We start from the raw sequence: 27908 nt of genomic DNA on the forward strand, positions 1-27908 counted from the left end.
GGGGCCCTGGGCCAACCCTATTTTGGGGGCCCCTGTTCGGAACAGCTTTGAAATTGAGATCCGATTTCAGCTCTTTCATGCCCTCTTTGGCCAGGTAACTTACAGTGCACAGGCACACTTGACCAGATACTAAATGTGTTTACATCTAATATTCAGGGATAATGGCATGTGCTTTCCATATTGTAGCACAGCAGCTGCTCACTAATATTACTGCAAATAATCTGTGTGACACCCTCCCATTTCTCATATGTGAGGTCCTTTTTGATATAAAATAAACCTTTTATATGAATGTTACATAAAAACAACATTACTCTGCAAATGTCTGTACTAAACTCTCACATATCACCTTAAAAAATAAATTAAAGGAAAACAGTATTTAACACAGTACTGTTTAAGAACTATTCAAGGTCATTAGAAGGAGACTCTGCAGAACAGAGCTGGCTCTATCAGGGGGCACCCTCAAAGGCTGGGGTCCTGGGCCAGAGCCCACTTTGCCCATGTCTTAAAAGGTCTCTGTGCCTAAGCATCCTGGTTCAGTGTGTTTTGTAAAGTGTCACTTGGTACTGAAGCAAATTCAACTCTTTCGCTGAAGCAGACTCGGAGAAGCAGATTTGATTTGAAAGCATTTATTGTGGGTACAGAGGAGAAGTATCATCTCAAAGCAGCAAAGGGGGCTCCAGTGTCTCGCCACCTCCGGGCAGTGATCATCAGAAGTTGAGAGGCTGGAATAAATTGACCAACCAGAGAAGGTTGTCTGGGGGAGTAAATGTTTGCTGTGTTGTTAGGGTTGTCGCTCTGGCAGCCATGTTGGTCCACCGTTATCAGCAGAAGCAGAGGTCCTTTTTCTTCTGGGCACCCTGCAAGAGAAACATGTTGAGGTGGATAATGTTGTACAAGGATGCTCCTGGCCTGAACCTGCCCACACCTCATGCCAGTCTATAACTGCGTTGCACCGAGTTCTGGAGAAGTCGAGAGAGGCCTAGTACTGAAGTTCATCAGCCGGTACATTTATGGTCCCAGATGCTCTAACTGAGTAATTATTATTACTGAGGTGCACTTGCTATTAAAATGTGTGGGCCTTATAACTGCAGTGGAACTGCAGCAGAGGCTGAGGGTAGCTGGCAAATATAAGTACAGGGCATAGCAATGGGTGCTACAAATGGGAGTAGCAGGTCAGGATTGAGGTGTACGGAGTGCTCTTTTGAGCTAGTAATTGAGTAGCATGTGATGCTGTACGGCAGGATGGAGGTGCATGGGGTGTACTGTGGAGCTAGTAATGGAGTAGCATGGGATGCTGCAGGTCACGATTGAGCTGCATTGGGCGTACTGTGGAGCTAGTAATGGAGTAGCATGGGATGCTGCAGGTCACGATTGAGGTGCATGGCGTGTACTGTGGAGCTAGTAATGGAGTAGCAGGGGATGCTGCAGGTCACGATTGAGCTGCATTGGGCGTACTGTGGAGCTAGTAATGGAGTAGCATGGGATGGTGCAGGTCACGATTGAGCTGCATTGGGCGTACTGTGGAGCTAGTAATGGAGTAGCATGGGATGCTGCAGGTCACGATTGAGGTGCATGGGGTGTACTGTGGAGCTAGTAAGGGAGTAGCATGGGATGCTGCAGGCCACGATTGAGCTGCATGGGGCGTACTGTGGAGCCAGTAATGGAGTAGCATGGGATGCTGCAGACCACGATTGAGCTGCATGGGGCGTACTGTGGAGCTAGTAATGGAGTAGCATGGGATGCTGCAGCCCCGATTGAGCTGCATGGGGTGTACTGTGGAGCTAGTAATGGAGTAGCATGGGATGCTGCAGGCCACGATTGAGCTGCATGAGGCGTACTGTGGAGCTAGTAATGGAGTAGCATGGGATGCTGCAGGCCCCGATTGAGGTGCATGGCGTATACTGTGTGGCTAATAATAGAGTAGCATGGGATGCTCCAGGTCACAATTGAGCTGCATTGGGCGTACTGTGGAGCTAGTAATGGAGTAGCATGGGATGCTGCAGGCCACGATTGAGGTGCATGGCGTATACTGTGTGGCTAATAATAGAGTAGCATGGGATGCTGCAGGTCACAATTGAGCTGCATTGGGCGTACTGTGGAGCTAATAATAGAGTAGCATGGGATGCTGCAGGTCACGATTGAGGTGTATTGTGTGTACTGTGGAGCCAGTAATAATGTAGCATGGGATGCTGCAGGTCATGATTGAGGTGCATGGGATGTACTGTGGAGCTAGTAATAGAGTAGCATGGGATGCTGCAGGCCACGATTGAGCTGCATGGTGTGTACTGTGGAGCTAGTAAAGGACTAGCATGGGATGCTGCAGGTCACGATTGAGGTGCATGGGGTGTACTGTGGAGCTAGTAATGGAGTAGCATGGGATGCTGCAGGCCACGATTGAGGTGCATGGGGTGTACTGTGGAGCTAGTAATAGAGTAGCATGGGATGCTGCAGGTCAGAATTGAGGTGCATGGGGCATACTGTGGAGCTAGTAATGGAGTAGCATGGGATGCTGCAGGTCACGATTGAGGTGTATTGTGTGTACTGTGGAGCTAGTAATGGAGTAGCATGGGATGCTGCAGGCCACGATTGAGGTGCATGGGGTGTACTGTGGAGCTAGTGATAGAGTAGCATGGGATGCTGCAGATCACGATTGAGCTGTCTGGGGTTTACTGTAGATCTGGTAAAAGACTAACATGGGATGCTGCCGGCCACAATCGAGGTGCATGGGGTTTACTGTGGAGCTAGTAATTGAGTAGCATGGGATGCTGCAGGTCACGATTGAGCTGCATGGGGCGTACTGTGGAGCTAGTTAAAGAGTAGCATGGGATGCTGCAGGTCACGATTGAGGTGTATTGTGTGTACTGTGGTGCTAGCGCTGAAGTAGCATGGGATGATGCAAGTCCTCATTGAGGTGCGTGGGGTCAGGTGTACTGTGGAGCTAGCGTGGACGTAGCATGGGATGCTGCAAGCCTGCATTGAGGTGCGTGGGCACCCTGTGGAGCTGGATTGGAATAGCAGAAGTCTTCGTGCCAGAACTGAGGTGTATTGATGTAACATTAGGCTCTTGCTAGAATAAAATCGGGTGCTGAAGATCAGGACTGAGGCGATGGGTATCCTGTGGAGCTCGTACTGGAATCGCATAGGTCAGGGTTAAGATGCAGGAGGGGTACCGCGGAGCTAGCGTGGGAGTTGCATAAGATGTTGAAGATCCCAGGTCCAGGCAATGTATTTTGGACCTAGTCATTGCATAACCTGGGATACCGCTGGTTCGGATTACGATGCATTGGATGGACTGTGAACCTAGCACCGCGGCAGCATCGCATGCTCCGGATCTGAATTAAGATTCTGTTGATGTACTTTGGAGCCGGTAATAGAATAGTCAGTGGTGTTGAGGTGGGGTTTGAGGTTCATGGGATGTACTGTGAAGCTAGTACTGGCGCATCATTGAAGGCTCTAGGTCATTTTTGAGGTTCACTGGATTTAGGGTGAATCTATTACCATGGGATGCTGCAGGTGCAAATTAGGATGCAGGGGGTGTACTGCAGGCGGTGAATTAGTTTGGGATACTTTAGATCCGATTAAGGTCCAGGGATGTACTGTGGAGCTAGGACTTAACAGCAAGTGAGATGTACTGCTCTGCTTGTACTAGCTTGGGGTACAAAAGCTAGGACTGGGTTGGAAGAACAGAGCTGTGATTTCGAAGCATCTCATTATTCGATGTGTGCCAGTCTACTCCAGCAAGTCTTTAATCATCCCAATACTGGACTCGGTTTACTGTATTTCATTATGCTATGGGTGGGAGCGGTCACTGAAATTATCTGGCAGGTGAGGACCAATGTATGTGGCAGGGTTGACTAAATTATGTGGCAAAAAAGGCAAATTATGCGGCCTAACGCAGCAGAATGTTTTACAGCATTTGAAAGTATTACTTCATTATTTTGTCATTTGTACATGTTAAAACTGTATTGATAAAGATTTCACCTCATTAATACCCCATTAACACCCAAATACAGCAATAGGCAACTGAAAGGTGATCAGTCAACCTTCGCGAAGCGTTTCTTGTTAAAATCTGCAGGTTTGCAGCAGATGATGGATTAAGTGGCAAATGCAGCAAAAGCATAATTACATGTATGTTATACCTCACATTCAACAGCAGCCTATATTCTAGTCTTGCGTGATCATGGCAATTTCGTGTACCAAATCCGTTCTTTTTCTAAGTGCCATTTCTGCCTAATTTCTGCCTTGTCCTGCCAGTTCTGCCATGCCATATTATTTCTGTCCTCTCACTCTAGTTTTGCATTGCCTTTCGCTTCTGCCTATGATTGCCAGCTCTACCTACCTAATCCATTAATTTATAACTGTTCCAGTTCTGTTTAATCATGTCATTTGTGCCTACCAAATGTCTATTCTGCCTATTCAAGCCAGTTATTCCTGTAACATCTATGTCTGATTCCTAATGGGTAAAGCAAGTTTTTGAGATTAATGTCTGGTCGAGAGGACCACTTTAGGGGCGCAGTGTAAAGTAGTGAGTTAGCATACCTGTTCTCTTTTATAACATTGGATTTATTTAATTTCAGCATCGAGACTTTCCCTGAAACATAAAACAGCAGACACGTGTTTTGCCTATATGTGCTTTTTAAAGACAAATGTCATATTTTTCTGTTGCTTATGACCACTGTGCTTCCTTTCTAATCTTATAACTAGCTGCTCTGTGCCTAATGCTGACAGCTTCATTCTTGATAAGATGTTCATCTGCAGAATGGGAAACAACCTTTACAACGCGGACATTACACCGCGATAACTTCGCAACGTGGTCGTTACAATGACCGCGACGACTGCATTGTTACAATGCAGTGCCATTACAACGCAAGTCGTTACAACGACTTGTTCTAGATGGCGCTCTAGTCTAACGAATAGTATGATTTACTTTTCCAACACCTTCCCTACTGTTGCACACACTGGAGTTGGAATAGTAAATTATACTATTCGTAAGTTTAGCTCGCCATCTAGAACAAGTCGCTGAAACGGCTTCCACTGTAATGGTACTGCGTTGTACCAACCCGGTCATTGTAACAACTGTGTTGTAAAGGCACACGATGCAATGACTCGCACTGTAAAGAGTCATATTCCTGCAGAAAGAGGTCTGTGTTCCCACTTCATCATGTAGGTTTTGTTTTCAATTTCCTGAGCTCTACACTTCATTTATTTGGTGCTCTGTGATGTAAATAAGTGAACAGACATCAAACATGAACTCACCTAAAAGGTTCCAGGTACACATTCCACTGAAAGGGAAAAGATAGAGGAATAGGGTTAAAAATGTTAATTCCAGGTAACCGTCTACCGTCCTCTCATGAACAAATATTTACCAAATGAGAACATTTCCATGAAGAAGACCATGGTGTCCTGGGGCCTGGGTACAGAATGTGGGGCTGTACTGTACAGCAGCTGTTGTGGAAGCATGTTTAGTACCTGGAGCAGTGTATGTGCCACGGGTGTGCCTAAGTAATAAGGGGAGAGCTCTTACGCCCTGAGCTTACGAGCTGGTGCCCCAGTGGTCTAAATTATGCTAGTTTGTACCTGTGCACAGCAGGTGCTACTGAAACGTGTGCAAAATACTGAGGGAACACATGCCCAGAATACACTAGAGAGAAGGTGCCCTTGAGACCTGCTGCCTTTGGAGCCAGAGGGAAGAATGCGAGCTAGTCAGTGCTCAATTTGGAAAACATTAGTGCCAGGGCTCTCGTCAGGAGGCCACTGCCGCTTGCACCACCCACTGCCCCTGTCAGCGCTTCCAATGACAGTAACAAAACACAACTACTACCCATCACACTCCTACAAGTGTGATAGTTCAGACTATTCCAGGCACCCAACACTAGAAGAATGGCTTGAGTGGCAGGATCAGTCATGTTTAATGAATTAATAAATGACTATTGTGCTCATTTCTAAATCTGCCAGACAGTGCCACCATGTGGCAGACGGTCATAAGTGCCAGTGTTGACAATTAAGTGCAGGTGCTGAGCACCGGAACTCACCGGCTCAAATTAAGCACCGGCTAGTGCCTCTGGTTAAATGTTTATAAAATCTTTGACAGAGTACATGAGCAACATGTATGCAGAATATATAGAGAACATGCATGCCAGGGGGATGCTTGCTGAATGTGTGCTAGATAAGGTGTTCCGCTGAGAGCCTGTGTGCAGAAAGTAAGGTTTTAAGATACTCCCTTGCGTCTGTGACAGAGCCATCTTAAGGATTTTGGTTCCCTGGGCAAGGCATATTTAGAGGTCTTCTGTCTGGAAAGACTTTGAATTTTAGTACCGGTTTTCTGCTAAATCAAGACTACACGATGTCAAAAAATACTTAATCATATGCTAAACGTTCATTAAAAGGGTCACCCAAAAGCAATTAAAATATGTTTTACTCAGGCTCAAAAATACTTGAAATGACGTTGGGAAGAGAAAGACAGAGTCAGAGGTAGAGAAAGGCTGAGAAGATGGAGAGGTGTCAGGAAAGGGAAAAAGGTGAAAAAGAGAGAAAGTCACTTTTTCACAAGACCCCTTGGAAGATGGGGGCCCTGGGCAATTGCCCCCATGCCTTAAAACATCTCTGCATGCCTGCCAATTTCCCCAGGTCCATTTGTGACTAGTTAATCATGTCCCGTGTTATATTTTATGATTCTGGTACTTGTAGTCCCTGCTTTATACTTGGTTAAATAAGACTACCAGTCCCAGATTTCTCAGAAAAACCGCCATTGGCCGAGCTAGTCACACATGACCCTAAGAAACGTGTCATCTATGTATCTCGCCTGTGAGTAGATTTGCGGTGAAGAAGGCACTATTCTTTCTCTTCTGTGCAGAATTTGAAGCATAGAAGGTGCCCCAGGGTCATGAGCTCAAAATGTAAAGTATAGAAGGTGGGGGGACTGTAGGCAACATGTAGGGAGTGCTATTCTGCAAGGAAACAGAGCCCAAGGAGCAGGGTATACAGTGTCCAGGGGAGCACCTTTAGCTGCTGCTGACGCAGCGTGAAACGTAATTAGCAACACAACCGGTTCTTGTGGGGAAGCGTGGCCCTTGACTTCCACGTCCATAGTACATTAAGGAACCCTTCTTACAAATAAGGTATCTTTATGTAATTAATGTATTAATTTATCATTTCAAAAAATGATTATTATCTGAAATCAAGGTAAACTTTTGATAATTCCAAAGCCTGACCAAGGTGCTAGGGTATTAAAGCGACGGTGCAGGGAACAGGTGATACGGTGAATAATTAGTGCGCTAGTGCTATCTACAATGTTTTGTGCATGTGACTGACAGGGATAATGTGATGTTATTTACGACATTCATATCACGAGTGTCGCGATCCACAATGAAGTTTAATTTAAAAACAGTCCACATTAATAAATTGTCATCGTGAAACGTGGTCGAGTTCTGGATGTGCACCTGAAAGAGATGGCCTAAAAATGACAGGCATCTCTGCTGAGAGTTAGAGCACTAGAAAATATCTATAGAGGGTGCCAGAAGGAGACATTTAAATATGATCGTTTCTTTATCTCGTCTAGAGTGGCCTTTTGAATCCAACTCACTGGAAAAACGTATTTGAGCTTAAAGACATGTATACAATACTGGAACGCCCTCAACGTATGTAATATTGTTTAAATTCAGTTGAATCCACATTAACTAAAGTGCCACTTTACTAGAACCCTGCTGTCCTGGGGCAGCTTTTTCAATAATGAAATCAATTGAGCACTTACATCCAAGTAGAGTGTCTAGTAGTCAGATAGTAGAACTTAATATACAGAATTGATAGTGGAATAAAAAACAGATAAAACATTATGCAGGTGGGTGGTTGCTTTAGAAAACTATAGCAAGTGGGTCTTGGTCATTTTTAGGTATCAAGCAAAGCCAGCTTTAGCTGTCTTTTGTCAAGATCTACTGTTTCAAATAAATTTCATATTAATAGTAGGATTTGGGTCAGCTTCTTGCTCATGACTGGACAGTCTTGTTGTCTATCTTGCTTCCCTCATCCAATGGCTTTCCTCCCTATTCTTCGGTTTATCCCACCCTTGTGTATGTTTTCACTGGATGGTGTATCCTTCCACTACTCATGCTGAACCTTGCTTACATGAGATTGAGTATTTTTCACCACGCCCTCTCTTTTTAGCCGCCTGCCTCACTCCCCATGTTCTCTCTTGACACCTATCCAGCATTCTTTTAACCTCCAGCCTCTTTGCTTACTTTACGTTGAATTGAAATGTATTGCTACTCGCTGCAAGGGGCCTTCTTAAAATGGTTTACACATCTTTCCTCGCTGGCCGCATGCACGAGGCCATTTTTTAACAGGATTTATTCAAATGAACCAAAATGCATTCAGAGATGGTCATAGTGATTGCACATGCATCACAGCAGCCTTCTTTGAGCAACATTTTTTAAAACATTACAAAACACATACAAAGATTGTGGCCTTATATGGATGTAGCTTCATCTGCAATGCACACATTCACCACTGCTATCTAAGCAAAACAAGCATTGGCATAGCCGATAGGTCTCGATTTGGGGACCTTATAAGTGTTTTGCTAGAGCTATTGGCTTTGTTAATGTGTTTAAGCTATGTTGTAGAGCAATGTGGCTGCTGTGCAGCATGTAGATAAGTTATTAAAAAAAAGTTTTATAAGCATTTTTGTAACCTTATATAAGCAAGTAAACATTATGTACGAATGAACGACCCTTTAAAAAAAAGAATTATCATATATATACAATGTCTTCTAGTTGACCTGTCCTGGTGCTGAGGTGATGCTGAGTTATACTGACATGGTGCTGAGGTGGTGGTCGTGCGCTTGTGCAGAGGCGGTGCTCAGGGATGCAGAGGCGGTGCTTAGTGATGCCGAGTAGGTGTTGTGTTGTGCTAATGCTGAATTGGTGCTGAGGTGTTGCTGCGCAGATGCTGTGACAAGGCTGGGCGGTTGCTGAATTGGTGCTTTGCTAGTGGTGGTGAACTGATGCAGAGGTGGTGTTGTGGTGGTGTTGAGTGATGCTGAGGAGATTCTGCGCTGGTGCTGAGTGATGCTGTGGTGGAGCCGAGTGATGCTGTGGTGGTGCTATGCTGATGCTGAGTTGGTAATGCTGCGCTTTTGCGGTGGTGGTGCTGTACTGAAAGCGGAGGTGGCGGTGTACTGGTAGTGAGGTGGTGCTGCACTGGTGCTGTGTCGGTGCTGAGGTGGTGTTGTTCAGTGATGCTGAGGTGGTGCTGAGTGATGCTTTGGTGGTGCTTTGGTAATGCTGTGATGGTGCTCAGGTGGTGCCAAGTGATGGTGAGGTGGTGGTGGTGAGGGATGCTGAGGAGATGCTGGTGCTGAGATGGTGGTGAGTGATGCTGTGTTGGTGCTGAGGTGTTGGTGCTGCACGGATGCTGAGGTAGTGCTGTGTTGGTAGTCAGGTGCTGCTGCACTGGTGCTGAGGTGGTGCTGCGCTGGGGCTGAATAATGTTGAGGTGGTGTTGTGCTTGGTTGTGGTAGTGCTTAGGTCCTGCTGAGGGAAGCTCAGGTGGCGCTGCAGTGGTGCTGCTGAAGTGGTGCTGAATGACGCTGCCTGGTGCTGAAGTGGTGCTGTGCTGATGCTGACATGGTGCTGAGGTAGTGCTTCACTTATGCACTGGTGTTGCGGTGCTGCTGTTGTGGTGCTAAAGTGGTGCTCTCCTGGAGCTAAGTGATACTGAGGTGGTGCTGCGCTGGGGCTGAGTGAATCTGGGGTGGTGCTGTGGTTATGGTATTGCTCAGGTGCTGCTGAGTGAAGCTCAAGTGGTGCTGCGGTGGTGCTGCTGTAGTGGTGATGAGTGACGCTGACTGATGCTGAGGTGGCGCTGTGCTGATGCTGTGACGTAAAAGTGGTGCTGTGCTGGCACCGAGTGATGCTGAGGTGGTAGTGCTGTGCTGGTCTATGACATTTCTTTTCTGAAATTCCGTCTGCTTACAGTGTCTTAAACCCTCTGAAAAGGATAAAGTGCAACACGTTGGCAGCCAGAACAATTAAATAAACATACATCACCATCATTACTTGATACAACTACGGCAGAGGGGAGCGAAGAGAACGAAGAGAACGAGCTGCAACAAAAACAAGGCTTTTCAACATTTAGACAAAAAGAGAAGTTCCTTGTTTAAAGTCAACAGCACTATAACATTCTGGGCCATATTCTCAAGGAGCTATCGCCGAGTTAACGGCACTTTAGTGCAGCCAAAGTTGAGATAAATTTATCGCCCCATTCACAAGCTGGTGTTAACAGCCGATATCACCAGTTTTCCCGCGAAAGCATCCGCAAAAAACATCGTCACAGATGACCCCGGCAACTATCGCTAATGAGATGCAGAGTAGGCGTTCCTGAGCAAAAAGCCGCAACAACACCACTCCACAACATTCTCAACGACCAGCCTGATCTGCGATAAGATCAAAAACCAGGTGATAAGGCACGTTAGCACCAGGAAGCTAACACCTGCTCCGACCTGGTGCAAAGACTACAACCTGCACCAGTAAAGAGAGCCCAGCTCAGAGCCTCAGCTGAAGAACAACAGGTGCCATGGAGCCACTGAACATGCGTGCCGGACACCCAAGAGGGCCACAACACCCACCGCCACCACCACCAGGACGCCCCCTATGGACCCCCAACCCCCGGCCAAAGACATGCCACATCAACAACACTGAATAAAGTACCAAATAACCCGCATGATGTCGAACAATCACATCTGGTGCCATGCATGTCACAAAAATGAGCATCACATATTCACCTTCGAAGCAACAAATGATAATTTATTAAAATAAACACAGAACAGAAATGAAGACACATGGCGGCTCCCCTCGGGAGAATCCGTAGATCACAGCCTGCAAGACAAAAATCATGATGAGAAGGTATGTCCTGCACACATCAAGGGACAGAGAGAGAGCGAAGGAGAGAGAGAGAAAGAGAGAGATAGACGGACAGAGAGGGAGAGAGAGAGAGATAGACGGACAGAGAGGGGAGAGAGAGAGATAGACGGACAGAGAGGGGGAGAGAGAGATAGAGAAAAGGAGAGGGACAGGGAGAGAGAGTGCCCTACACTGCGCACCCAGGCTACACTGGTCACTGCTTCCACCGGTGTGTCTCCAACAAGGTGCTGGTATGTAGTGCAGTTCACCAGATCCCACATCTGAGACAGACCCGTCATCTGAAACAGAGTCCAGGAGTAGTGTGCGCGTACATCTGCGCTCTCTGCATTGGCTGCCGTGGAGGCTCGAGTAAAATTTAAAATTCTGACGATTGCCCACAGTGCTCTTTATGGCCGGGGGCCTAAATATCTCCAGAGGAGATTCTCCTTCTATGTCCCAGGGAGACAACTGCGCTCTTCTTCACAACTGTTTGTGCAGACAGTCCGCTTTAACCAACAAAGGCTTGGCGGCAGTTCTGCTGTTTGGAAAGCTGCTCTTGCTTGGAACGCTCTCCCGCTGGCCTTACGTAGCATTCAAGATCTTGTCACTTTTAAGAAAAAGCTCAAAACCCTCCTCTTTTAGGTGTCTTTTACATTCAACCCTTTCTTTGGCTCGCTCCGGGACACTGCCTGGAGTAGCTGTGCGCACTACAAATTTAAATAATAATAATACAATTGCACAAGACACCATCGCCTGTACGCCCCTGCGCACCCAGGCAGCTACAACCCAGCCCCTCCCGCCGCCCAGCAGTGAATGCCCGCCCCTGCGCACGCAGGCCTCACTGCTCACCTTCCACCACCAGCGTGTAGAAAAGAGGGCCCACCACGTGCCGCTGCAAGCTACAAGCCTGGGGCCCGCAGGGGGAACAACCTTTACAACGCAACTTTTACAACGCACTACACTTACAACGCATTTTTTACAACGCAAAATCCATTACAACGCACTACACTTACAACGCATGACACTACAACGCATTTTTAAAAACTACCTTTACAACGCATTCCATTACAACGCCTACCATTACAACGCATAATATTACACTACACTATCCAACACTTACCCTACTGTTGCACCCCCTGGAGTTAGAATAGTAATTTTTACCCCTATACTATCCAACACTTACCCTACTGTTGCACCCCCTGGAGTTAGAATAGTAATTTTTACCCCTATACTATCCAACACTTACCCTACTGTTGCACCCCCTGGAGTTAGAATAGTAATTTTTACCCCTATACTATCCAACACTTACCCTACTGTTGCACCCCCTGGAGTTAGAATAGTAATTTTTACCCCTATACTATCCAACACTTACCCTACTGTTGCACCCCCTGGAGTTAGAATAGTAATTTTTACCCCTATACTATCCAACACTTACCCTACTGTTGCACCCCCTGGAGTTAGAATAGTAATTTTTACCCCTATACTATCCAACACTTACTCTACTGTTGCACCCCCTGGAGTTAGAATAGTAATTTTTACCCCTATACTATCCAACACTTACCCTACTGTTGCACCCCCTGGAGTTAGAATAGCAATTTTTACCCCTATACTATCCAACACTTACTCTACTGTTGCACCCCCTGGAGTTAGAATAGTAATTTTTACCCCTATACTATCCAACACTTACCCTACTGTTGCACCCCCTGGAGTTAGAATAGCAATTTTTACCCCTATACTATCCAACACTTACCCTACTGTTGCACCCCCTGGAGTTAGAATAGTAATTTTTACCCCTATACTATCCAACACTTACCCTACTGTTGCACCCCCTGGAGTTAGAAAAATAATTTTTACCCCTATACTATCTAATACTTACCTTAAATGCAATTTACTATTATGCGTTGTAATGGTATGCGTTGTAAAGGTAGTTTTTAAAAATGCGTTGTAGTGTCATGCGTTGTAAGTGTAGTGCGTTGTAATGGATTTTGCGTTGTAAAAAATGCGTTGTAAGTGCATGCGTTGTAAAAGTGTGCGTTGTAACGACATACATCCGGCCCGCAGGCATGGCACTCTCCACATCATGCAGCCCCGCTCAGCAGGCCACCAGCTCTCACATTTGATGCTGGGTCTTGATTACTCCATGGCAGAGGACATACCACCTGGCATCATCGCAGGCTGCACACCTGCTCAGCCTCATACGTACCACTAACTCTGTGATCCAGAAGGCGATGCCACGTGGCGGTAGGCCCGCGCTGCCCGCTGACTCAGGTCTACACTGCGGTCCAGCAGGGCACACAAAACCTGAGCTTTCCAGATCGCCGGGACGGGGCATCATCGCAGGCTGCACACCCGCTCAGCACTTAAGGTGCCCCTACCTCAGTGCACTGAAAGTCACCGTCCCGTGGTGTAGTGCCTGTGCTGGCCACAGTGTATCCGGTGCCACCAAGTCTGTGCCCACACAGTCATGGACCCTCTATGATTGGGTATCGTGGTGCGGACGCCATCATGTCCCCTCCGGGCCTGCGGAATGTGATGTCGCAGGCCCTTGGGCCCCCATGCCTACATGCACACCACACGGAGGTTGGAAATGGCGTTGTGCACCCGGCCTGTTTTATTGGCAGGGTCACATGTGCCGTGATGTGTGTGCTGGATGGTGTGGTGTGGGTGTAAACCAGACATGAGGGAGGGGCCGTGGCATGCTGACAACTAGACCTGAGAGCATCAGATCACTACAGGGGAGTCCCGACACATGTGGCGTTGTCCCCCCCCCGGAGCGTAGGCATAGTGGGCTGGCCTGGCGTATGCCAGTACAGCATAAGGGTTTGAACAATCACCCCGGGGCACTGTGCATGGTTCTGTACGGGGCTGGACAAGGGAGTAACAACTGCGTGTGTCGCTGTTGTTGCATCGGCGCCACCCGGACGACAATCGGCAATGTGTCACCCTGTGACCCAAGTCCAACAACATGAGCCACATGGACGTAAGAGGAAATCACCGACCCCACATTCATCCATACTACCACACTTGAAAGACCATAGAGATGACACATCTGTGTGATTCGGAATGTTTAATGCACATTCAGTGGAGTGTTGCATCTGGAGCAGTACAGGGCCATGCAAACCCCACTTTCAAATGTTTGCCCGTGGAGGGCCAGCCAGAGTCATTCAGGGAATGACAGGTACAAAGGAAGTAGAAGAGTTCAGTCCGCAGTCTGATAGCTGTGTCATTGGCGATCAAATAGAATATGGCAGTCCATTGTGAGGTCCAATGTGAGTGTTGCAGAGTGTATCGGGGGACAGTGGAAGGTGATGATGCAGAGGGCAGAACCAAGCTGAAACCGGCCATGAGGCGGAGATGAATGCTTCCGCTTCCTTCTGACCACGAGGGCAGATTCATCCACATCTTCGTCCTCTGCTGTCTCATGTGCCACACATGTGGGTGGTGCTGGCCTCTCTCCAGCACTGTGTGGCAGTGACACCTCAGAGGCCGGAGGCGGAATGTCTGTCGCACTGTGTGGCACTGACACTTCAGGGAGCAGAGATGTGGATGTAGTGGTGGCAGCAGCATGCATCTGCGCCAGGTCTTGTGGCAGCAATGCCATGAGGATCGTTTTGAGGTCATTGTGGAACCCAGTTACCTCTCGCCGGTGTGCAGCTGTGGCAGCCGCTCTTTCCGCATTGGCCCGCTCCATGTTCTCCATGAGCCTCCGCATGGATCCCAACTCCCGGGTGAGCTCGCTGGAGCCACTCTGACTAGACAGTCGTTCTTGTCTCACAGTCAGGACTCTAGCGATGTCAGCCATGGTTTGTTGGAGAGCATGGAGCAGACTGTGGGTGTCCATTAGGGACTGTGAGTAGTCCCTAATGGGACTTAGACACCCACGTATGGCATCTAGTTTGTCTGCCATGCGGTCGAAGCCCACCTGCACCTGTTCAGCCAGCTGCTCCTGGCATCCCAACACACGGCGTTGGAAGGCCATGTGTTCTTCGTGGGGGTCCTGGGAGGCAGCCGTGGTGGAGGGTGCTGCCTGCAGCATGGTCTGTGCAGGGGGTGGGTTCTCCTTGTTGCAGCTGGGCTGCCTTGCTCCTGGAGATGTGTTGCATAGACTGTCAATGAACTCTCGGAGAGCGTCGGAGTCAAGGGTGTTGTGGTCCTCTTCGTCATCAGAGAAGAGAGGTTGGACTGCTCTGCAGGAGGTGGTTATTGTCCCTCTGCAATGTGTTCACATGTGTGTTATCGCATTGTACATGTTTACATACAGACTGCATGACTGTGTACATTGTGGCTGTTTCGGAAGGGCTGCCCATTTGCTGCAGGACAGTGGACATTCCGACAACATCACGGCTGTGTGTTTGTACTTGTACATTATCAACTCAGATTTCCCTGCAATGCCACTTGTGATTGGCCAGTGTCTACACCGAGTTGGCACCAGTTGTGTCCTCTGTTCTGTGGTGAACGTGTTGCAGTTTGTGCCACTTCGTCGTCAATGTTGATGTCCTGTGCATGTGATGTATGTGTGTGCCGCATTTTGGGGGAGTCGCCCCTGCAGCTCTGATTTGGCTGCCCCTTATCCCTTACATGCGTTGTGCCTCTGACTTCTGTACTCATACAGTGCTGAGATGTTGCATACTTGGGTACATAGTTCTCTATGTGGGAGTTGGGGTCTGGGGCATGATTTGTCCGCAGGTGTGCTCTACTTACTTGTGCATGTGTGCCATTGTGCCCATCTCCCCCGTCACCCAGTCCCTGGTCGTTACTCACCCTCTTGCTGTTGTGTCCGGTCCTGTTGAGCAGTGTCTGGTCCCCCAACTCCTGCCACCGTCTCCCCACTGATGACTGTGGACACCATTTCCTCCATGTCGTCCAGCTCTTCCTGTGACGCAGGACTGCCATCTCCAGTCTGCATTGCTGCCTTCTGATTGTTTGAGAGTTTCAGCTTGGTTTTGCGCTTGACGTCATTCCAGCACCTCTTGTCCTTGTCCATTGTCCTCTTCAGCACTTCGACTGCATTCACCTTGTCCACGATGGCCTGCCATAGTCCATTATTTGTCGCCAATGACACAGTGGAGGTGACGAACAGTTGTTGATGGTGTTCGACCACTTCCGTTATCAGGATCCTGTTCTCCTGTGGACTGAAGCGCTTTTTTCTACTATTCTTCTCCTTGCCCTTCCCTGACCCCGAGGTCCCAGGCAGGTCCTCCGGGGGGCTTGTGGGGTTCTGGTTCTCCTCCGTACTTGCTCAGGCAACATCCATTGTGCTTGGCTGTTGTTTGGCATTTGTTTGTCAGTTTTTTTCTACTTTTATGGTGATTATTCCCGCCTGACGCGTGTGAATTGCAGGCCTGTAGCTGGCTTTCACTGATTTTTGTATCGCGATTGGCCTCATTGCAGCTTTTTTTGCCTTCGTGTTTTGCATTTTTGTGGCATGGCGTTGATTTTATCGCTGTCAGTTGCTGCGTTATCTGGTGACTATCGCATAGTTACGCCGTGTTGTGAATGCCTGGTTAACACAGCGTAAAATTCCTGCGATCGACTGTGATGTTGTAGGTTGCGTTAAGTAACTTTTGCAATGGTTATCACACGTTCTTGAGAATACGCCCCTCTGTGTGGTGCAACAGTAGGGGTACTGAACAACAGCTTATGAAAACATCATGGAGTGTATGCAGAACACCGAGCTGGCAGGAAAGATTAGTCTGCTTCAGCTCTCACGTTCTGTTTATCTATCAGAAAGCAGATTTATGATTTAGGTAATAAACAGCAAGTAAGACATCGGCACAAACCTATGGCGGCTTCAGATATCCTATCAAATCTATTATATTAAATTTTTCTAGTTGAAAAAGGCGTTGGTAGGAAAATGACAAATATATTCTCTTTAATGATTTGAGGTTTTCTATAGTGTGGACCACGTTAAGTAGACATCAGTCTGGTATAGATAGATTTATTTACAAAAAAAAAAGTACAAAGGAAAATAATTACATATTCACGTTTTGAAATCCATTGGGTCAATCAAGTGAAAAGGATTGCCGACCACATCTGGCTTTAGAGGAGCCCGTCAGTAAACACAGCTGTACAGAGTCCAGTCTCCATTCGTTTGAAAGTTGTGGAATAACATCGCACAGCAGCCCCTCGACAAAGTGTGGATACACCTGGGAACTCTGCAGTAGCTGGCAGGAGATGATGCACAGTAAACTTTTGTGTTTCTGGGGCCAAAACATTTTATTGTAATTTTTGAAAGGGGAAATGACCCTTTTTTTCTGTCTTAATAAGGGGTCTAAATCCAGCTCTTTGTCCGCCCAGAGCATGACCCGAGTTTGATTATTTTAGAGGGGTACAAAGAAAACAATGCATGAAGTAAATATTTCTTTTTACGCACGAAAATCGAATGTGTGAAGCCCTGGGTGTTCAGAAATCGACAGGAATCACACAAGTAAATAAATGCCTGTTTTGCCTAAAACTGAGTTGTGTTTTCTTACGTGTTTATCTCTTAAGCAACTTTCAGGAAACCGCCTTGGAAAGGCTAATTTTGCCGCGGGGGACCTTCTTTGGCCTGGCATTCTGATGCTCTTTGGAATTAGATCAGTTTTAAGTTGTGCTTTAAAAGCCTTCCACCCCTTCCCAAGTATGTCCCTGCGCTCTTCAGGAGGGGAGAGCTGACAATACGCAGTCTGCCTGCTGCTAGCGCTAGCCTGGTCAGCTGTTTATCTGGCTGGCTGCTGAGAGGCATAGTACCACCATTGGCAACCTTCCCCACCCCTCCAATGTAACATGCATGCTGATAAATAAACACACAACACATTTCTTGTTTGGGTAAAATTGCTGCACGTTTATTACATATACCGTTATGTAATATGGTGGGTTATCTTTTGGGCGATCCAAGGGCAGGCAACCATCTGGGCTGCCTGCCCGCCTGATGAGCCAAGCAGCACTGGGGTGAACCCCATCTGTGCTGTCACTTCTGGTGATCCTCTTCCCAGATCATGTGACACATGGTCCCTTATTACTCGCGCCCCTTTCAGGGTGAAGCGTAGCATAGCAAACCCCCGGTTATTCAGGCCCACAACCGCCCAAAGGACTAACAGGGCGCTAACACGGTTTTCCAGGAACCTCCCATGAGGCTCCTGGGCTTTGGCTCTGGCACCCCCTATAGTGCCGCGCAGCGGTACCCTTCTGAACCCCTTTGCTTCCAAATCGCCCTGTAACTCCACCACAGCTCTGGAGGTGGCCACTGTAGCCGCCAGGGCCCCCCACCAAACCGCTATAGTCTTACCCACAACCTCTCCTGTCTAGAGCCTCCTGCAAATCTAGATGAAAGAGGACCGTCCCTACTGGTTATAGATGACCCCATCTATATCCCAATAGCCCCTGACGTTAGCCTGGATCAGCTAGTGTCTGATGAAACAAAAGGCCCTTTTGGCCTGTGAAGTTGTGCCAAGAACTATTCACACCATGCGAGAAAGTTCCACTGCGTCACATGACTCAGCCCCGTGCCAACTCTGGGCGGGACGGTTTCAGACACCCTTGCTCACAATGCCCCATCTATTTGCTGCTTTTACCTAGCTGCCGTCCTTCTAGCACGGTGTGTGCCTGAACACCTGTGTCCCACATCTATGGGACTGTAGCCCACTTGTTGGGTGACCACTCCCATAACCCGCCTGCCTACATTGGCTATTGCGCGAGAAGGGTTGTCCTTACATAGTAGCCCATTGTGATTGACACCTTGTTACCCCATTTATTGAGACGGCAGCACATTATGTTGGCTGACCGCGTCCACCCCAAGCATGGCTAATATAGATGACCGTGCGGGGCTTTTGAGCTTAACTGCAGCAACAGGTCACCTACCCTTGGTTCTGGAGTGCACTTGCTTCACCCCGTTGACCAGACGATTGCAGACCCCTTAGAGTGCTAACCCTGGTGAACACCTTATTGGTGTGCAATCTGGTTTGACCATATAGGCCTGCTGTTGGCGACCCCTCACCCTTTCATGCAGTGACAACTTACACAGTGCAACTCGATTGCTTAACTGCCGTTGGATCACCGCTGCCAGTACCTGCTAACCATCTCTGACCCTGAATGCTTAAACTCACAAAAGTGTTGGAATCCCAGATTCCCAGTTTCATGTTAGCTGCAGTACACTTTCAGCGGATCCGCTGGGAGATACCACAAACCGCATTGGTCATGAGAACCTTAAGAAGTACCCAATTTTCACCTGGGCGTACCTCTAAATGAGACTGGCTTCACATAGCTGTAAGGCCAGAGACACACATCTTAAACCTATTTACTGGTTTTTGCCACTTGGCACCCTTCTGGTTGCAGCTCTGTGTTTTTGTGAAGCGCGCGTGCCGCCGGGGAACAATACTTATCTATCGCTAACTGCCCTTACTTGAATTGAAGGAATGCTGGATGCTTCCTACGGACTGGAGGCTTAATTCTCCAACCTAGTTTGACCCCAAAACTTAGGGACAACCCAAGTTATAATCATGCCCTTCATGGTACATCTACCCCAGCGTTGACTATCAACGTATTTGGGACACTGGTCGCAGAAGATTCCCCTTCCAGTCTCAGGTTCTAACCCATAGAATGATAACCCAGGGGGCAGACAAGTCTGTGGGAACCAGAGGGGAACATTCTGTGAAAATACCCACCCTTTCTTGAATAGGTATGCCTGCCTAATTCCCAGGGCTGACTGGTGTAATGCTTTACAAATTGAATTGCCCAACCAAATGAGGCCTTGCATTGAAACTCTACTGGGTTGTCTCAATTTTCTTTCAAAAGCTAGAATGCCCACCAGTGTACATGGTACCTGTTTCTATATGGTGCCAGCAGATCTTCCTCTTCAATGGCCCTTGTAGCCAATTGCACAATGCAGTCTCAACAACCTTTCACCGCACCTCTCATTGCGTTGTAATTGCCCAAAGAGAGTGTAAAATTATACGTTCCCACCATTGGGCTGGTAACCGGTGGCAAAGAAAGACAGAACCTGGGCATAAGATCCCAGATTCCAAGAATAAAACAATAATTATCCCGCACCATTATCAAATGTGCCAATCCGACCCGAATCATACTGGTTTGCAGAGTCCCAGTTAGCCCAGGTGAATGTTTCCTCTCAGCCCTGTATGGGGCCTAGTTCACTCTGAAAGCAATGCCTATTGTCTTGAATTTCGAGTGACGTAAGTATAAACTGGCGGCTACCATTTTTACTCATGCCTGCATATACCAGGCTCAGAACAAGGAACACTTGTTCTACAACCCTTGGATTCTAGCCTAGCAATCCTATGACCAGCTGTACCAATCGATATAGCTTTACTTGTTCATAATGACCCTAAAGACACATCATCCCCGCGGAGACATGCTGGGGATACTAACCTGCCCCAAACTCTGCGGAAACAGCATGTGCAAGCTTGCGACAAACATCTGCAACGCTGCCACCAACAAACCATCCCCAGCACATGGGGGCATGCTGCCATTCCCTGGCCTCTACACTGACCGAATTTAAGAGTAATAATGATGTCGAAGGATCCATCTCTGAGCGCAATGCTTGCAACCCTATCCACTACCTCACTCTAGTTAGTAAAGCCACCGAAGCCACACATAAATCACCGGCCAATGTGATCAGACCAAGCATTCGCCGCTCCCTAAGCCATCAGAACTTTATCTCCCTTATCATATATAAGAGGGCCTCAAAATACATCCAGAGCTTTTAACGGATTAAGGGGCATATCAGCAACAACCGGTGATAATTATCGCTAAGCGCACTTAGCGCTGGGATAATTATCGCCGGCTAGCGTGGATTTTTATCGCTGAGATAGCGTGCTATTAGCAACGCTTATCTCAAAAGCGATAAAAATCCTAGCGCTAACTGCCAAACGTGAGATTATCGCTGGAAACCCAGCGATAATCCCACAAAGTTTGGCGATAGCTTGCTGATAGGGCCTCACATACTTAGCCATGATATCCACCTACATAGGATATCATGGCTAAGTCAGTTTCAAAGCAGGCGTAAGGAAAGTAGCGATAACAGAGGTTATCGCTACTTTTCTTGTCGCTATGCAGCTTTGCGTGAGGCTTGATAATAGGAGAAATGTCGCTTAGCGACATTTCTCCCGTTATCCTGGGGAGGAACGCCCACTTTGCATCTCATTAGAGATGCAAAGATGGGCATAGGAATTCAGGCGCTAAGGCAAGTTTTCACGCGCTAGCATGACCTTGCTGATATAGCGATAAAATTATCGTCGCTTTTCGGCCGAAAACGGGCGCAAAAGCGGCGATAATTTTATATTGCCACCTTGTAGATATGCCCCATAGTTGGGCTTTGCCGGAGGATACAGGGGGGACTTTGATGTCCTTAGTTACTCTTCTGATATTGAAAAAGTCAACACCACCCCTTGACCACCTAACACTCGCATTGAAGCTACACACCTCTTTTCCCTATTTGTCCTCCACCAACTGCACTAACACATCTCCATGCTCACCACACGAAGAGTGTATCGAACTAAACTGTTTATCGACGCAACTGCTGCTGATTAATCAGCCTTCTATAATTGAAATTAGAGATGTGTCTATCTATGGTTGCCAAACATCTGAAATGCAGGTGAACTATGGTTTGGCTTTGCGTGCCGCATGGTTCCGTATCTTTTGTCCTAGTGTCCATCTATTTAATCAACCCGCCACATTGGACGTATCGCCAGCCCGGGCCAATGCCTTATCCATGGTTAATAGCTGCATAATTTGACTAAGCAACAACTCTGGCTTCCTTAAAGAATGTTGGAAATTCTTATTTTCTACAATGAAGGGACTGTAAGATCTATGATGAGTTACTTGTAAGTTACAACCTAGTACAACACTCCACAAAATTACAATTTTCTTGCCGTGTTGCATGAGTAAGGGCAACCTGTCAAAGTATCCAAACGCAACTAAGAATTCGAACCTTACCCTGAAAACTAACCATCACTGGCCCCGAAACGAGTCAAACAATGCTAGGGCAACTCAGCAGCCTCCCTCAAACTTTCATGCTGGTTATTTGCTCAAAAGACTGGCAGCTAATAGCTCGTTCCCCCGTGTGACCCCTGCTTGCCATCCTTGCAAGAGGTGGGCCTTGAGGACTACTTAGCATGCACCATTTTTCACCAGTGCCTTTAAAAGGCCTTTATCGTGCTGCAGTCGCCTAATTATTCTGGCCCTGCACTAGAATTCACTTCGGCGTTGGATCAAACCAATTCACCAGGAACGTTGCTTAGCATAGTGTGTTGCATAGTTCTGCCTCCTCAGTCATCCCACCCAGTTATGTAATCAACACGCATTATTCCACCTACAGCAAGCAGGACTATGGACCCAAAAGTCACATCAGGAGTCACAGCCCCTACGCCGGAAATGGACGGGCTTACCCCAAACCTACTGGTGCTCAAACTGCTTGCTTAATGTTCACTTTTTAATCAAATAAATGCAAAGTGCCATTGGTTGTCTCTTCACAGTTCTATCTAGCACATACTCAAGCAGAAGGTATTGAGGCGCCTTACATGAGCACCCGTCACGTTATACCCTGACTTACGCCACATTACAGGCACAGATAGATCTACGTGGCAGTAGGCCCCGCTAATTATTACACAATCTACAAGGTACCAATGACAATCATCGAGGGGGTTCACCACAGGGGAACTGCAATGCATTCCAAGCTCCATACATACATAGAAGAGCAGACTAGACACCCTAGTGTGAATTACTCTTGAGAAACTTACTGCTTTTAAATTAAGCCCCTGCTCGCAAACTGGGAGAGGGATAGTGTAGTGGGCACAGTTAACAACGCTTTCATCAGGGACAAACACCTTGCTAACCCAATTTGAGGAGCAAGCACGCTGATGCCGATCATGGGCGGGCCCATGAAATCCCACCCTTAACTCGTCCCCACGCCAAATTCTGGTAGTAGTGGTCCTGGCACAACTGTAGCAATTTGGTGAACGTGCCAGGTTTACAATGATCTGTACTCAAAAAGCCCAGGACTGTGGAAGATCTGACCTCCTTCGAGTGCCACAAAGATTAACGTGTTTGTACTGTACTAATGAGCCCACATCATAGCAGATAAGAGGCTGCTCTGCTTCCGGTGGTGGGTGTTTGAGTTTCTTGGGAGGGAGGGAACAGGGTCTCCAGAGTGGACGCTCCCTGGCCGGCCCGCGAGCAGCCACAAAGTGCCACACAGAACAGCTGAAATGTGACATCCAAAAACAAAACAGTACATAAACGAACCACAACCGTCATCTCCCACTCCATACAAAATCCTCCCTTGGTCTGGCCCCACCATGACCAAACAAGACATCTCGACTGAGCATGTGAGCGCCGAAAGATCCACAGCTCGCCGACAGCAGAGAAGCGGCCAGCTCCCATCGTCCTCACCAGAAGGCACTGGTTCTAAATCTGGCTCCCCACACTCTGATCTTGGGCAGAAAAAGTTAACCGGTGAGGATATCAACTTCCTCACCTGCAAAAGCAGGGAGTGCTGGCGAACAGGCTCATCCCTGAATACCAGTCACAATGTTAACCGTGTATGTCCAAAAACGTTAGAGGGCCTTTCCCCTCCAACATGATGAAAATGTTGGCCTCCTGGACACCTCTGCAAGTATGAGTCTGTGCCCACGTGTACAACTACATTTCATACATGTATTTGACACTGTGTCCTATAGTGCCCAGCAGTACATCATCCCATTACTCTGTTGGTAGTGTGGGACTAGATACCACCATTTCCGGTACCAGTAGTGGTTCACGGCAAAGACAACGATTGGCCTGCCACCAAGAAGCATGTCTGCTGGCCACTGCCTGCATACACCTCTGTGATCTGCTGCCTCCTCTCACCCCTCTGCAGCTGGGCCAATGACCAGCTGAGCCATCTCACCCATCTCCCCAGAGTCCCCTGCCTGACAATGCCAAGGTGGGCATCCAAATGACCCGCGTGAAGCGCCCCGAGCTGCCACACAAGAGCCTCGGATCTGCAAACCCCTGCCCCACACCTTTCAGAGAGAGATGCTGTCGAGTGGTGCTGCCCATCAACAAGAGTTTGTACAATGACATGCGAGGCCCTGGAGCACAGTTCAAGCCAATTCGATTGGTAAACTCTCAGCTGTGCCTGGCAGGGCGACCAGCTACATAATGCGCTCAGCTTACATTTCTACGGCGGTTTGACGCTATACAGGTGTGACTACTGGGCACAATAATCTCCCCTTTCAGCGCTGGACATCTATTACCATTTAGTTTAAAAGTAAAGACATAAAAGGAGTGGGGAAAACAAACAACCACAACGCCCTGGCCACCCTGAAACACAGCCCGCACACACTGACACTCAGCGTGCGAAGAGGACTTAGCGGCTTGATCGCCTCGGGCATAGAATCCCCACAACAGGGTGGCCTCTGCCACGGACATATACACACTTTGACTCCAACACGTTCCCCCGTGGAGCCCTTGCAAATGGACCGCAACACACGGACATTAGGTAGAAAGTGGAAAATTACCTCGATCGCTATTCCACAAATAAAATGACACATACATCAAAATAGCTTAAATATGTCACGTTCCTTGTTTGGAAATGTTTCCTGCATTGTCCAAAGCAGTTACGAATGGCAATGCGGTTCTATGCTAGATGACCAGTTCGCTGAAATTAACAAAACCTTAGCTAACGAAGGCCCCGTGAACGCCCAAAACCCCGCGCTCTCACGAAGCATGTGGTGCCCAAACAGACAACCACTGCACCTCTAACCGGCTCCAGTCCCCTGCTGCGACACCAAGACAATGATCAACATTTCCACAATGCAAACGTCTCTTTCCCAGCCCCCAACCACAGGAGGCTAGTAACTCGTTTAGGCCATTCATGAAATTCCCATGCACGGTTCTCAGGCAGAAAATCTCAAAGTCTGCCAATAGCCGCAGCGATTTGCTATTTATAAATCGTTCACCCTACAGTGTCTGAATGATTAAAAATACCACAATGCCAACTGCTTTGGAGACTAATCAACACCAAATCCGTTAGCAGAAAAATGGAAAGCGTGCGTTAGACAGCATGAACAATCTTCGTTTTCATGACTAAATTCTTTCGTGAGCCCACACTTCAACATTTTTTAAGCAGTTGGTTGCACTTAAGTAGAAGCATCTGCACAAACGGAATACACATTTGCAAATTTCTCAACATTTTTTAATGTCAATAAAGGAATAGAATCCGACACCTGTGAAGAGAAGAGACTCTTTCCTAAAAGCTGCTCACAATCTCTTTTTGACTGCGAAAGCAAAGGTCGAGTTGCCACCGCACAGTGTCACAAGCGACAGACCCAGAACGTGGCGGCGGCTGTGGATCAATGACAGTGCAACCAGAACGCCCTGCAACCACACAAAACAGACACCCAAGGCCATGCCTGTTCCCTGCCGTCACTGTGCCATCTGCAAGCTCCACAAACAGGGATCTGGCCCACCGCGCCGCGACTGCCCCCACGGGTGCCCCGCTGATGCCCTAGAACTCAGAAGGTCTCTTGGGCCCCAAAATCAACAAAACATGCCTCCGTGCTTGGACCCAACAAGGGGGGTGCAGATACGTGTGCGACTGCACTACGCTCGCTCAGTCAACACTGCAATGACCAGCTTCCAGCACTCACCCCACCAGTGATCACATGCCTGGGCATGATTCCAACTGAACAGCACCTCTGCAATGCCTCCCCGATGCAAATGCCAGAGCCGTGAATCCCATTGCACGCCGTCCGCAACCCTCGACAGACACAGTGAGTGTCTGTCTTCGTGCCACCCACCGTCCATCACACATTCAGATCGGGGCCGCCCCGCAAGAATGCATGCCCGAAGGCAATCAGTAGCAACCAGCTCCACCACGAGGCAAACAATACTGCCCCAGGGGCCAGACTCACCGCATGTAATCACTGACGCTCGTTCCAGTCACCACGCTATCCGAGCAGGACAAAACGCATCGGCGAGACCGCAACGAAGACCAAGCCAAGACAGCTTGTTCTGCGCACTAAAGAGGATGACAAGATGGTGGGGGAGGCCTATATACCCCTCCCCCTGTCCTCGTGCCCCGGAAGTGACGCTCGCCTTGCGTGCCGCAACAAGGCTGGGGGGACTCCTCCCTGAGTCCCTGCCCCTAAGGGGGTGTGGGGTGCCCAGATGGTACTAGAGGGCTGCCCGTTTCGATGGCCCCCTGCGGGGGCCTCGGACAGCCGTAATTATCTCTGTCTCACTTAAAGCCACAGCCTCCTCTTTTAATGCCTTATTTTATGAAAAGAAGAAAAACAATTTAAGGTTTTTTTTCTTCTCTCGCGCATTTTACACACAAGAAAAGAACGATTAAAATCTGCTAGGAAAAAGATCGGAAATGTACATTTAAAAAGGTTAGAAGCTCTGTCTGAGGTTAGTAATCTCAATACACACCTTCCGCTCTGTTTTACTTTCACTGGTTTCTTAGTTATGTTTATAAAAAGATGGTTAGCAAAGTGTCCCACCTCGGTGTAAAGGAATCCTGCCAACAGTTTGTAACTGTGGAAATATTGTGCACTGTAATTCATGCTAAAATGTTTATTAGTGAGCGACCAGAAGAGGTTATGGCTAACTTAGATGGTTAATGCACCTGTAGTAAAGATGTAAGACAAAGGTCACGCGCTTCTAAAGCACGATAACTGATTGCAAAAACCCGGTGTGTGTACTTAGAGCAGGCTAGTTATATAATTTGTGTTTTAAAGTGATTGCTTGTGCTACTTAAGGCTACTTGTAGCACTGTTGTTTTGAGTAAGACATGTGTGTCTGCGTTCCGGGGTATTCCTAGTCTAGGGGTCATGGAATTAGCATTTTTGGTTGAATATAGACCTTTTATAAAGCTCTCTATGCAAGCTTGAATTGTCTCTTGGTGGCCTCTGACACTCTGCCTGTCTGTCTGGTTTCTCTCCTGAGCTTCTCCAGCGCTGCTTCAGAGAAACTCATTAAAGAAAATAGTGCTTACAAGTCAAAAAGAGGGGGAGTGGCACGGGCATGCAGCCACATGAGAGGGAGAAAAGCTCCATTAAAATGCAAGCAGCTACAGGCGCCGAGCTGAACACAGACAAACGCTAACAAGAACAGGAAAGTAGAAAAATAAAACTCTCGAAACTACAAATAAACAACTAAAGCGTAATAATATAGTACTTAGTCACTGCTGTGTGGGAGGAACATAAACATAAACAAGAGGGACAAAGAGAAGGATTGACCAGTTGTAAGAGAGGATTTTTAAAGGACACTGAAACAAACAAATGGGCAGCAGGGGGATGGCTTTAACCCCACAAGAGAAGTTACAATAGGTCTCGAATGCTCGACTTAAAAAGATGGCAAAGTCAATAGTTTTCACCGCTGAGTTGTGTTTTCTATGGCAGTGCTTGTTTATTAAGGTGATTGGGAAAGTATGAGAGATTTGAGCATGACCGGCAGAGAAAGAGAATGGTTTTCAGTAATTTTGGGCTAGCAGACAAAACGGCTTTATACCTCTGTGATCTGCTGCCTGCTCTCGCCCCTCTGCATCAGGGCCAATGACCAGCTGAGCCATCTCACCTGTCTCCCCAGAGTCCCCTGCCTGACAATGCCATGGTGGGCATCCAAATGACCCGCGTGAAACTCCCCGAGCTGCCACATGAGAGCCTCGGATCTGCAAACCCCTGTCCCACACCTATTGTGTGTGTGTGGGGGGGGGGTCATTAGTTATTTCAATTTTTCAAAACAAACTCCTACTTTAAAAAATAAATAAACTTAGCAAAAGCTTGATGGCCAACTGTTATATTTGATGGAGTCGTCCATTATACTTTTCTTACATTGACAGGAGCCATCGTGACAGCAGTTCCTTTCGATAAATAGAAATGTCTGTGGGTGTTCCGGCCATTTCTGTATTTGGCTGACGGAGTAGAAGCATTAAAGTCCTATGCCACCCTGTCTGCCTCTCATTCATCTGCTAAATCCTAAATCAAGCCCTCTGTCTAGAGTGCACAGTGAATTTGGCAGACATTACCAAGGTATTGC

General features: G+C 47.7%; 1 long non-coding RNA gene across 1 annotated transcript; it reads right to left on the minus strand.

Moving 5' to 3' along the window:
- Positions 1-610: 610 nt before the first annotated feature.
- LOC146868509 (uncharacterized) lies at positions 611-25939 on the minus strand. Its single transcript, XR_014962959.1, has 3 exons — positions 25781-25939; positions 5257-5282; positions 611-857 (listed from the first exon to the last, which is right to left on the minus strand). It is a non-coding gene; the product is annotated as an uncharacterized LOC146868509 (long non-coding RNA).
- Positions 25940-27908: the final 1969 nt, after the last annotated feature.

The sequence above is a fragment of the Triturus cristatus genome, chromosome 1_2 (assembly GCF_964204655.1).
Source record: "Triturus cristatus chromosome 1_2, aTriCri1.1, whole genome shotgun sequence".
Classification (NCBI taxonomy): domain Eukaryota; kingdom Metazoa; phylum Chordata; class Amphibia; order Caudata; family Salamandridae; genus Triturus; species Triturus cristatus.